The sequence below is a fragment of the Procambarus clarkii genome, chromosome 12 (assembly GCF_040958095.1).
Source record: "Procambarus clarkii isolate CNS0578487 chromosome 12, FALCON_Pclarkii_2.0, whole genome shotgun sequence".
Classification (NCBI taxonomy): Eukaryota; Metazoa; Arthropoda; class Malacostraca; order Decapoda; family Cambaridae; genus Procambarus; species Procambarus clarkii.
Genome location: NC_091161.1, coordinates 38,190,710 through 38,204,245, shown reverse-complemented (window position 1 = coordinate 38,204,245; position 13,536 = coordinate 38,190,710).

Below are 13,536 nucleotides of genomic sequence, written 5' to 3'. Positions count from 1 at the left end.
TGATACCAATGTTTTCGGGAGACCAACACAGCCCACCGTTCCCGAAACCGAGCACGAACATCAGGATACTATAGCAAAGTACAGTTCAGTTTCCATCATCGTTCCACTCGCACCTGGCTCAGAGCCCTAACCTTAACCAGCACCATACAATGGTCCGAGAAAGCAACTGGTACCGTCCAAACAGATACCACCGGCCTTATCTCGTGTGTTTATGTTCACTTATGAACGTAAAACCTATTGAAGAGAACACTAACCAGAAGACAAAATCGTTAATGCCAATGTACCCCTCCCCCCCCCCCCCCCCGAATCACATCGCATCCCGAAAACCAAAACACTGAAGAGCCTCAATCACCGCAGGGGACACATTTGCAGGCAAGAGACTGCTACTGTCCCATGCAGACGTGACAGTTAAATTCCCCGTAAGACACCATGGCACGTGTAGCATGTCTAAAAAAAAAATTTAAACTTTATCTGCAAAAAAAAATCCTCATGTTCCCGCTGCCTAGTCACCTCTGAGGGTGCGTAAATGAATAATAAAGGAATCGCCACCTTCATAAAAGATATCTTGACCAACAAAATCCTGCCATCCTAGTCATTTCCGTGTGCAACACCGAACTAGGCGCCTGCTTGGAAAGAAGGATCATCGTACCCTTTTCAACATTTGTACCAGATTTAACAAAACTAAATAATACTCCTCCAACCAATGCAACAAAGCCACACACCGAACATTGTGTTTCTGAACAAAAGTCACATCAACCCCCTGCCTATGAAGCATAGAGATCAGTTACCATGGAACGCAGCCCGTTGTCATTAATAGAACCACAAGTTAAATGAAGTCATCTGAAGTATATATTTACACGTCAGGGCCCGGCCGGTCATTACGAGCCGAAACTCCATGCAAAGAATCGACAACAGCCTCTGAAAATCTTTCGGGCCACTTGGACAGAAGCACGCCTGGAGGCGGGGCTCAAGGCGTGAAACAGACCCCACCCCCCTCCCCGCTTCAAAACTAGATACAAATCATGACTGCCGGCTACAGTCTCAGCACCCTCCACTCCGGCCTACCCACAAGGGGATGCCCACACGTCTGCACCGAGGAGAGAACCTCATGACAACCACTGACCTAAAAGAAGCCACCTCAGACTCCAGCACACCCTGCTCACTGTCCATGGTCTCCAACATTTCGAGAGAATCCTCACATTCCAGTGAAAACACTTCCATTCCTCGTGCGACGTTCCTGCCCGGGAACGAGAGTCGCTGGAAGAGAGAAGTCCTGGAGATGAAGGGGGTGTGGGGAAATCTCCCAACGATTTTTTTATTAAATGATTTATTTTTTAGTTATATTGGAATTTATTAATTCAAAGTGGACTGTGTATTTAAAAATGATCCTGCTAGGGATTTTGCTCTTTCATAAATTCGGGGGTTTAATACAGCCTATCAATCAAAATTAATCAACTAATAGAAATTTGCTAGAATTGTTAGCCTACTAAATATTACTGGATTAAAGAGAATACAGCTTAGTTGTAAAGTAGAATATAGCCTGGTAATAGGCAAGAGACTCCGTCACGTGGGCTGAAACTCATGGTCAAGGCCATAATGGCGACTGAGAATGCCTCATGATACACCAAGATAATGTAGTCACTTAACTTCTTCTCGTCTCCCCTTGCTGAATAATGACAAAGTAATAACCAGCAACAAATATATTTGACATAACAAGGAAACAAGAATGTTTAGTTCACGAAACCTCTCACTAGAAGATGAATGGGCAACGACATTTCGGCCCGTTCTGGATCCATTATAAAGTCGATTGTGACGAGATGACTGATGAAGATTAAGCCACTCGAGAGGTGGCAGGAGCTGAATAGCCAGTAAGAAGAGAGGGAGGGAGGCACGGGCACAAGTTTATGCCTGTATTTACATGGGATAATGTAAAGAATAAGTTAATTGAAATAATTCTTACTGCTTCTGGGTGGGTAGCCCTGCTCTATAACCAGTCTATTTTTTTAAGTGATCACTATACTTATCTAACAATTAATTAGCAAAGTTCATAGTCGATAATAGGAGTTGTTGATACTCGACCACACTGATTTTGCAGAACGATTAATTGCTCACACGAGCGTGTTTGTAGGCTAAGCTGGTCTCTCAATAGTCTCTTCCCTCCAGTACTCAGGACGCGTTCCCTTGCACAGTTTTAAATCCATCATTACCGACTTAGGGAAGTAGACATTGAATTCACTTGTAATTCATTTGTATCCAGTCTTGGAGAATACTTTATCCTATTTGTTTCCAAGAATGGTGTTTTTATGATGTGTTATGGATAAATATTCTTCAGGTGACGTGGCAAATATCCCATTTTGTCTGAGAAGCCATGAAACCCATTTTCTTTTAACGATTATCTTAGAAAAATTAGTGTAGTAGTTGGTTTAGTATTTTCCTAACATAACTGCATTTGCTGGGTGCAGTGTGTGTTAGTATTTAGTGTCAAATTCCAGCATGATTCTGGGGAGGAGGGGAGTAACAAGGGTTGGAGCTCACATTTTAAGAATTGCAAAACCTTCAGTGCTCTCCTTCAGAATTATAGTATTGTTTGTTTAAATTTGCAATGTTCCACAGCAGTCATTTCAGGACAGTGGGGTGGGGAGTCTCTGGGGTGACATCCTTTCCTGCTAGCTATGAGGGAATTAGTTTTTCTAAGGTTTTGAGACTAGTTGTACATCTTCACTTCACTTTCACTAATCTCATGATACCCTGACTGTCTGAATAGACAGACTATACCGCCTAGAGGCCATTCTGAACGTGGATAGTCGCTGTCAATCAGAACATCACTAGATTTTAAGGTTTTTTTATTGTAGGGGTTATTTGTTGATATGCCCATAGTTGTTATTCTCCCATACTCATTATCCTCCTATAGTCATTATTCTCCTGTAGTAGTCATTCTCCCTAGGAGCAGTTCGGTATTCTAGAGTCCAAACGTCATTCCACCGACTTACTACTCCCTACAGATGATTGTAGCTCTTAAGTCACTATGACATGCGACGGATCTTCTCTCTCATGTATGTGAGGGATGCTAGAGATTTACGAAGACTTTCATACATCAGATTAGATGGACTTAATGGCTTACCTGCGAAAGATCGTAAGAGGTTGGTCAGTGGTCTGTTATTGACCCGAGAATCAATTTAGTCTCCGTGGTGTAGTGGTAAGACACTCGCCTGGCGTAACGCGAGCGCTATGTCATGGGTTCGTATCCTGGCCGGGGAGGATTTACTGGGCGCAATTCCTTAACTGTAGCCTCTGTTTAACGCATCAGTAAAATGTGTACTTGGATGAAAAAACGATTCTTCGCGGCAGGGGATCGTATTCCAGGGACCTGCCCAAAACGCTACGCGTACTAGTGGCTGTACAAGAATGTAACAACTCTTGTATATATCTCAAAAAAAGAAAAAAAAAATCGGTGACCGGTGTGAAGCTCCTGTAGATCAAACTTTTGTGGTGGAGGGTTTTCCTTGGACAGCATTTGACTGTTCCCACCATCCGCTTGTAGAAGCCTCCGTGCCATTGTCTTCTAGGGGATATGAACTTCTAGTGGCACTACTGTTGATTTAAGGCAATACATACAACTGGGCGATTCCAAACTTCCCTCAGACATGCTTCCCCTGCAACAAAGTTGCACTGAGATCACTAACTTGGGGCAGGATCGACGCCCATCAAACCTACGGAAAACATGTATGAATGCCTCCGCACATGTCTGGGGTCTCTACAGAGTATTAGGGATGTAATTTTGGAGATGAATATAGCCTCTGCGATTAGATTAATGAAGCGGTGTAGCTAATGAATTAATGTATGTTATGATATGTAATGAACAATGTATGTTAAAGTATAAGTGAGCATATATGAGTATCTTATGTTCTGATCTTTGAGTATGTTATTCCCAAATGTATTGCTTTGAATTTGCCTAAGAGACAATTCACACCACCATGGAAGGATTGTAATGTAGATGTAGTAATTATTCCCCTGCAAAAGAACAAAGTATGTACGAGATAGCAGAGCTGAGAGCAACATATAACTGTGTAATTAGAGAATTACCTACAGAAAACACATATATTGCGATGGATTAGTAGCTAGGGATCACTAGCAAAAACTGCCACTGCTCCACCTGGTGTTAAGGTTAACATACCTCAAGTTTTGCAGATTAAGAAGCAAATAAAAAAAACAATATTCCCATCACATCACCACAGAGCCAAAATAGCAGAAGGAAGACTCACTGTGATATAATACGAACAAGACACTGCATCCCCCTCTTTCAAACCTGGCAAAGAAAGAGACATTGTATTAGCCATACACAGACTGACTTGGTTACAAGTGCTGCTGAGAGGTACTAAACTCAATAGTTAAAGCGTGTCATATCTATGGGACAGAGGCAGGGACACCACTATTGCATTACTTATTGAAATGTGAAGCAACTGAAGCCCAGTGCACCAAACTTAACATTAATGGCGAGTCTAGCCCAAGCTTCGGTAGGGGAAGGACGTGGTGAATCGGCGCTCCGGCTGTTGGTGGTGTTTACCAATTTGGCCGGTTGAGGGCGAGTGTCTGCCTGCCTGTGCTGACGTGGAGTTAACGATGGGGGTCCCCCTCCCCCCTGTCCTGCGGGCTCAGTCTGTGGGCCTCGAATTTTCCGGCCGGGCTGGGTACCCAGAGATAGCGCTGGTGTGTGAGGTGCTTCATGTCCCTGTGATAGACATTTATGGTGTCGAGCTGGTGACGGCTCGTCGAGCGATATTGAAATTTACCGAGGAATTGGCATATCGCGAGTTTCTCCGTCGTTACGTGGGGGCGGACATTTCCCCTGCCGGATGGTGCGGGCACTGTGTCACTATCTGATCGGAGTGGTGCCCTCACGTACGTTAGTGTGCATGGGGCTCAGTTGGAGTTTCCAGAGAGTCTGCTACGGCGGTACTTCGGCCGGTATGGCGCAGTGATTAGTGTGCGGGTGAACGTGGTGTCTTCCAGTCCACTTAAGGGTGTGAGGACCAACATTCGCACCCTGGGCATGAGGCTCCGGGAAGATATTCCATTCTCTGTGCGGCTTATGGGCTACAACGTTCGGGTCTTTTACGCCCGCCAGCCTCGGACGTGTTATCATTGTGGCCTCTTGGGCCATCAGGCTGCTGACTGTTCTGCGCCTGCCGTTGCACCCGTGAACCTCTTCAGTGAGGTGGATTTTCCGCCGCTTCCTGTGGAGGAGGATTCAGTGGATGTGGCCGTCTCTTCAGCCCCGGATGTGCCCCCTGTGTCGCCTGTTGCGCCGCCTGGTGCGCCCCCTGTGGTTGTCGCCTCTCCTAAAGAGGTGGTGGCGTCGCAGGGTGATCGTCCTGCGCCGACTTGTGTCCCTGGGGTTCTTCAGACTGCCTGCTGCTCGATTCCCCCGTCTTCCAGTTCGTCCTCTGCTGCGTCTGACCCTGTCCCTGCACCCTCGCCGTCTGTTCCGGCTGTGCTGGGTGTTGGGGTGGATCCGGCGCATCCTCCTGTGCCTGGCCTGGTGCCCCATGTGGTTGAGGATGCTGCCGTTCTGCGACGTGCATCGGTTCGCCCTGCTTGTGTTGCGCGTGTCTCGGAGTCTGCCTCCGGGTCGGATGATGTGCGGCCAGAGCCTAAGCGTTCTTGGCGTTCGTCTTCTGCATGGACAGATGTTGGCGACTTCGTCGCTTGTGAATCTGCCGGCGACGGAGGGGTGGCTCCGGTTATGTTGCGTACTACGGTGACGGCAGAGGTGCATTTGCCTGAGGATGCCCGTGCCAGTGTTTCGGTCTCAACTGCTGATGTGGTGACTGAGGTTCCTACTTCGGGTGCGTCGCCTGCATCGGATGGCTCCGGTTCTTCATGGGGGGTGGTTCCCCCTGCCAAGGTTCGTGGTGAGCGGGGTGGCCTGGTGATGGTGTTGAAAAAGACTGCTCGTTCTGGGGGTTCTGTAACCCCTTCCTCGGTCCCCGTTTCATCGGCTGCGGTCTCAACGCCTCTTCCGTCTCCAGCCGTCTCTTCAGTGTCTCCTGCGGTCTCGGTGGAGTTGCCATCTCGTAGATTGTCCCCTGCTCCTGTGCGTACGGCGACGCAGCCGTCTCGGCAGCCCTTGTACGCTTCAGCGGTGTCGTCTGCTACCTCGAAGGACGTGGGTTGCGCTCCCCAGCCTTGTTATGCGACTTGCGTCAGTGAGCTTAAGGAGTGGCCGTTTCCACCTGATCTGGTGGTTCCCGAGTTTATGAAGGGGCCGCGGAGCAGGGGGATTGTCCCCCTACCGACAGGGAATATATGATTTGGGAGGCCTACAAGCGACGGTATCCCTGGGCTGCGGAGACGAATGGTCTTGTCTCTGAGGAATGTGTTCCTCACTCGTGATTCCTTTGTGTGTTGTGGGTTGTTTCCATTAGTGTGCATGGGTGTGGGGTGTGGGTCGGGTGTGTGTGAGTGGGTGGGGCGGGTTTGTTTCCCAGTTCCTGCGTGCTCCGGTTTGTGGTTGTGGGTTTTTTGTGTGGCTTGTGTGTATGTGTCCGGTTCCTGTGTGGTGCGGGGTTTGGTTTGTGTGTGTCTGGTTGTGGGTGTCATGTGCTTATGTTATGCTTTGTGGTTCTATGGTTGTATGATGCTGTTTGTGCGCTTGTTTGTGTGGTGTTGAGTGCCCTTCAGGCTGTTGGCGTGACCTGGTCTGGGTTTATGCTTTTTGTCGAGTTTTGCCGTTGAGCTTTTCCTTTTGTTTATTGTATAATTATGTTGTATTGTTAGTTATTTATTATTTACTTTTTTGTTTTTATGTTGGTGCCTCTCCGTGTGTGTTTGCGGTGCTAGTAGCCTTGTTCTGTATGTTTCAGGTTTTGGTGTGTTATTTCTGTTTTGTATTCTGCTGTGTTTCACTTAATTATTGTATTCTGTTTGTAAATATTGTTGTTTTTGTTATCGACCCTTCCGGCCGGCGTTATTGTGTTTAGTACTTTTGTTCCTTAGTTTTGCCCGTTTGTGCTTTGTCTTTTTGTTCTGTTTTATGATGTAACTGTTTCCTTTTATTGTACTTATAAGCATGTTTGCATGTGTAAAAAAAAAAAAAAAAAAAAAAAAAAAAAAACATTAATCCAATGAGAGCAGCTGCATTAGACTCAAAATTCACAGCGACTACAATGCAGTTGAATAATGGGACACTAGTTAACACTATACATCTATATTTGCCACCAAGGTAATGTTATCAAAACATGACTAAAACCAGTGCACTAAAACATAAGCAGTAAAAAAAATGAAAAGGAGGAAACCACACCTCCATTTAAAACTTTGACACACATCACAGTAACAAAGTTATTGTGAATAACTGATCTCAATTACAGGCTCACTATAGCCTGTGCTACATGGACATTTAGTTCTGAGTAGCTAAATCTAAAACGACGGCAACAACAGCTATGGATGTGGAAAGGCAGGATGCAGTTTTTATTAGGGAGTACACATCTGCACTGTATATACTGTTATTGAACACTGCTTAACTGACAATGTCTCTTCAATGCAGGCTGAACTTAAAACTGAATTAGCAGGATTACAAGAAGTAGTCAAATGTAGTAAAAAAAAATTCATATGTAGACAGTAGAAGAGCGTTGGAGTCTTTAAATAGCAAACGAGCAGTATACCAGAATATTGTAATAGTGTATAGAGAATGTAAAGTCTTTAGAAAAAATGGTTATAATATAAGATTTATATGACTCCCTTCACATATGGAAATATTGGTGAATGAGGCAGTTGATGTGATAGCGAAGAGAGCCTCAGAAAAACTCTTGTCCATGTTGTATGTCATAAAACTTTGAAACGGTCATGAATCAAGATGATCCAAGAGGATGAATAAAAAGTAAAGGGAACGGCTATTGTGGACAGCAGTAACACACTTAAGCATTATGCGTCCTTCACTTATGGTAGAAGAAAGCCTATTTGAAAGGATTCACTTTACACAAGATTAGGAGTAGGATACAAATGTGTTTTGTATTACGGTTTTGTCAGTGAAATAGATAAGGAGTGTAAATTATGTAGTATGCCACACGCCCATACCTTAGATCATTGTATTAGTGTCAACTTAATGATAACTAAATAAATAAGGAAATAAGTAGTGTAGCACATCAAATTGTTTAGATGTGATAATGGTGTGATACAGAATACTTTGGAGTTACAAACACTTTGCCCCAAGAGCGTAACACTTACATGCTGTGTTTACTTTATTAACCTGCAATGTAAAATGTGATTCTTGTATTTTGATTCGTGGATTTGTGTGCCTGTTGAGAGACTTAAAATAGAGGGTAGAAATAGCGTAAGCTACTTTATCCCTTTGAGATGTATTTTATTGTTTCTATAAACGTACTTAAATCATTTTGAGAACGCACAGTTTGAACAAAGTTTCCCCCAATTGCGTGCGTTTCTGCTTTATCTCAAGTCATACAACATAAAAAGCTTCAATTATTTTTCATCTTTTTTTCTTGGAACTCCCCTGTTGAACTAGGTTTTTTTTGAGCATTCCTATGACGTTCAAAAAAATTGTCCTTGTTCTTGTGTTGTGCTTGAATATTTTGCAAATGTTATCTTCAACTTTTTTGGTTTCATAGAATCATTTGGCGAAGCTTCGATGCAAATAACACAGACGTCTTTTTTCTCCATTGATGATGATGGACGTGAATTCACATTAAACATGGTGTCGTAGGCTCTTTATCTGACACACATGATAGGCTTCAATGTATCTAACCCCCTCCCCGCTCAGCTCGTTGTCGCCGTGTGGGGGCTTAGTGGGCGGCTGCCGGAGTGTGATGCTCCTTGGGACAGTCCTCTGTCCTTTTCTAGCCTTGTGCTCCTGCTGCCGTCCTCTCCAATTCTGCTGGGCATCTTTTCCTTTTCCTTCTGTTTCGTTTTTCTCCCCCCTCTTCTCCTATCTGCTTGCCGTTTCCTACCGACCTTTTGCTCGTTCTGGTTCTTCCCTTGGACTTCTTCTATTTTGACGCCCGGGTGCTTGAGGAGGCATACTCATGCACCCGTAGAACTGCAGTACCCGACGTCGAGAGCGAGGGGAACCTTTTATTGTCAATCCCCACTTCGTCACTGAACCCGATCTCGACGGACTGTCGGTTTCTTAAGGTGGCGTTTGTGGGGCGTATACTCGCGACGCACCCCTAGGAGGCCCCGACAAGATCGGCGATAGCTTCTTGTTGGGTGTCCTGCCTCTAATTGTGGCTCCATGGTGGGTGTGGGGGCACATTCGTGAGTGAATTCTTTCTTTCGTCAAGATGATTACCCCTGCTTCGGCTTCTTCTGGTTTACCTTCTCAGGCTCGTGGGGTGGGCGACCAAGCCCCCGAGTCGGTCCGTATTGGAAGACCGGGCTCTGTAGCCTCCGCTGCATTGGGCCCCGACCTTGCTCCTCCTTTGGGCCTCTCTGACTCCTTCCTCTGGCTCCCCTCCCTCCTCTGTGGTTGGGTCGAGCCCCAAGCCCCCAGTGGTGACTACCTCGTCCCCTGGCGCGGCTCCTTCTCTAGTTGTAACTACTGCGCCTTTTAACCCCTCTCTCTCTGGGGGTTCTCACCGCCGTCCTCGTCACGGCCGCCCTCGCTCGATTCCTTCCAGTTCTGCTACCTATCAAGCCTTGTTTGGTCCCGCTTCGTGGGCCAAATATTTTGATCTCCTCCCTCTTGATTCTGCGCCTCCTGACGATTTCTCCCTCCATCGACATCTCATTGATTCCGTGGATGCCTCCATTACTTTCAACCCCACTCGTCTCGGTACACGTGTCGTTGCTGCTCCTTCTCAGGATGCAGCTTCCCGCTTGGCTGCCTTATCCTGCCTTGGCGAGACCCCCGTTCGGGTCTCGAAGAACGTTCAGTTGAATGCCAGTGTTGGCACTATTTTGCTCCCGCCCCATGTTGCGACCGGTGTTCGGGACCTGCGCGACTGCCACGACGATATTCGACATATCCTCGCTGCCCAGGGCCACTCTATTCTCCAGGTGGACACGTTTACTCGTCCCCCTCGTGGTAGTCGCCGTCAACCCCTCCGGGTTGTGAAGATTACCTTTGATGGTCGGACCCTTCCACCCTCTGTCATTCTTGCTGGTGCCAGGTGCTCTGTCCAGGAGTACATTCCTTCTCCTCGGCTCTGCAACAAGTGCTGGAGGTTTGGGCATGGTGCCCTCCGCTGCTCCGGGACTGTCTCTCTGTCCTTTGTGTGGTGGCGAAGGTCACTCTAAGTCGGAGTGCGCTTCTCCCCAGGCTCGTTGCCTCAACTGCGGTGAGGCCCATCCTACCTTCTCCCGTGCGTGTGTCCATTACAAGCTTGAGGAAGCCGTCCTCAACTTGAAGCACCGGGAGCGTTTATCTTTTCCTGAGGCGAGGCGCCAGGTTCGCCGGCTCCCGCCTTCTGCTAATATCTCTTATGCTCGCGTGTTGCGCTCTTCCTCTCCTCGTCCTTCCTGCCTTCCTCAGACTCACAACCGTTTCCGGGCCTTGGACCCTGATGCGCCCACTGCCCCCTCCTCTGTCCCTTTGGGTTCTCTCCCGAAGGATCCTCCTCCTGGTCCTCTGTCTGGGGTTCCCCTTCCTTCTACCCGGTCTGTCGTGTCTTCTGTGTCTTCTTCCTCGTCCCCCTCCGATCCTCCTTCCCATCCTCTTCCTCCATCTATCGGCTCTCCCCGCCGCCTGTCGGTGCGGGCGGATGTCCATCGCTCTCCTAACGGCCGTCGTGTGTGCTCTCGTTCGGCTTCTCCTGTTGAGACACTGGAATCCGTTGCCCGGTACGTAGTTGCTGGGACACCGGTCTCTTTAAGTCAGAAGCGTAAGCCTGGCTCCTCTCCTTCCTCTTCCCCGGCGGGTAAGAAGGCTTCGCTTTCTTCCTCAGCTCCTCCTTCTGGCTCTGTTGCTCCTTCCCCTCCCGTTTCAGTGCTTGCGCCCCCTGTTCCTGCTATGGAGGTTTCTTTGGCCCCTGCTTCCCTTTCGGTTGCTGCTCTTGCTGGGGTGCGCTCCTCTCTTTCTACTCCCCCTCTTCCTGCTGCTGTCCTTGACTGCTCCTCTCCGTTGTCTCCTCCTCCTCCTCCTCCTCCGGACCCTGCCCGCCCACCTCTGATCTGTTCTCCCGTTTCCTTCCCTCCGTCTTTGCTCAGTTTACCCATGCCCCCTAACCCTGACTTTGCTGACCCTGATCCCGACCCTGATATTCTTTAACGTGCTCTGTTGGTCTTTCGCCTTTGTTTCTTCCTTGTTCTCTGTTTTTGTCCTTTCTCTTCTCGTCGTTGTCCATTCTTCAATGGAACGTTCGAGGTTATTACGCCAATTTCCTCGAACTCCAACTTCTGGTTTCGCGGTTTTCGCCCCTCTGTGTCTGTCTCCAGGAGCCAATGCTTGGTGCTCGTCCTTGTCGTTTTCGTGGCTATTCCTTTCTCTCCCCCCCCCCCCCAGCCATTGCTGGGGCTTCTAATTCTTCTGCTCTCTTCATTCGGGCTGATGTTCCCTTTGTTCCTTTACTTTTTCCTTCGCCTCTCCATTGTTCTGCTGCTCGTATCTTTGTGGGGAAATGGTACACAGTTTGTTCCATTTATCTCCCTCCGAGTGTCCCGCTCTCTCTTCCTGATTTGAAACACCACCTAGACTCCTTGCCGGAGCCTGTGCTCCTGCTGGGTGACTTCAATTGTCGTCATTCTCTTTGGGGTGACGTTCTGACGAATACCCGGGGTCGCCTCCTTGAGCCGTTTCTCCTCTTCTTCCCTGTCTCTTCTGAATTCTGGTGAGCCCACTCATTTGGACTCTCGAACTCGCACCCTTTCTTGTCTTGATCTTCCTCTCTGCTCTTCTTCTCTTTACTTAGATTTCACGTGGCAGGTTCTTGATGACCTCCATGGAAGTGATCATTTCCCCATCCTTGTTTCCTTTTTCTCTTTTCGCCCTTCCCTCTCTTTCCCTAGGTGGCAGTTTGCTAAGGCGGACTGGACCCTATTTTCCCTTAGTGCTACTCTCTCTGACCTCTCCCTTCTGCCCCTCTCTCGCGCTCTCCTCCTTTTTCATGACACTGTCTTCGGCGCTGCCCTCCGCTCTATTCGTCGCTCTTCCTCTCGGGGTCCACGGAAGTGCGTTCCCTGGTGGAATGCGGACTGTGCTCGGGCTGTCCGCTGTAAGCGTGCAGCCTGGAAGAAGCACCGCCGTAGGCAGACGACCGATTCTTTTCTTTTCTTTCGGAAAGCGAGTGCGGTGGCCCGTAGGGCCATCCGTACGGCTAAACGTGAATGTTGGGCATCTTATGTCTCGACAATTACGTCCGAAACCCCTCTGGCCCAGATCTGGAAGCGTATCCGCAAGATAGCGGGTAAGTTCGTTCCCGATGTTTCACTGGTCCTTCACCTCCATGATACTCTTGTGGCGGACCCGTTGCAGGTCGCTTCCGAACTGGGTTCCCACTTTTCTTCTGTTAGCTCTGGTCTTCATCTTCCCCAATCTTTCCTTCTTCGTAAACCTGTCCTTGAGTCTCGTCCTTTAGATTTCTGCACTCATCTTCAGCTTCCCTATAATGATCCCTTCTCTCTCTCTCTGAACTTCGTTCTGCCCTGGCCCTCTGCGGTTCTACGGCGGCGGGCTCCGATGGTATTCATTATGAGATGCTTCGCCATCTCCCTCCGAGCACGTCTCAGTATTTACTGAGTCTGTATAATCGGATCTGGGAGTCGTCGTCAGTCCCTGAGGACTGGCTCGATGCCGTTGTCCTCCCTGTTCGCAAACTGGGGTCTCTGGGTACTTCCCCTAAGGACTTTCGCCCTATTGCTCTCACAAGTTGTGTCTGCAAACTCTTTGAACGTATGGTTAACGTTCGTCTGATGTGGTTCCTGGAACACCATCACCTCCTCTCCCCTTCTCAATTTGGTTTCCGCAAGTGCCGCAGCACGACAGATGTCCTGGTGAACTTGGAGGTCTATATTCGTACTGCTTTTGCTGCGAAGACCTCCGTTGTTGCCGTCCTTTTTGACCTAGAAAAGGCTTACGACACCACTTGGCGTTATCATATCCTATCTCAACTTCATTCTTTTGGCCTTCGTGGTCATCTCCCTCTCTTTCTCCGCAGCTTCCTCTCTCGTCGTTCCTTTCGGGTGCGCCTTGGTACCGCTCTGTCTCCCTCTTTTCAGCAATACGAAGGTGTGCCCCAGGGTAGTGTTCTGAGCACTACTCTTTTTCTGGTTGCCCTCAATGGTCTTCTTTCCTCTCTTCCTTCTGGTGTCTTCTCCGCTCTCTATGTCGATGATCTTACCCTTTGTTGTCAGGGTGATGATTCGCCTCTCCTTCAACGCCGGCTTCAACTTGCAATTGATGCCGTGTCGTCTTGGGCCACAGGTCATGGCTTCAAGTTCTCTACTTCTAAGACTTGTGCCATGACTTTTACGCGGAAACGGGTTGTTCTTCGTCCCTCTTTGTCACTTTATGGTCATCCCCTTGAATACAAAGATTCCGCGAAGCTTTTGGGGTTATTCCTTGACACTCGTTTGTCTTGGTCTCCCCAT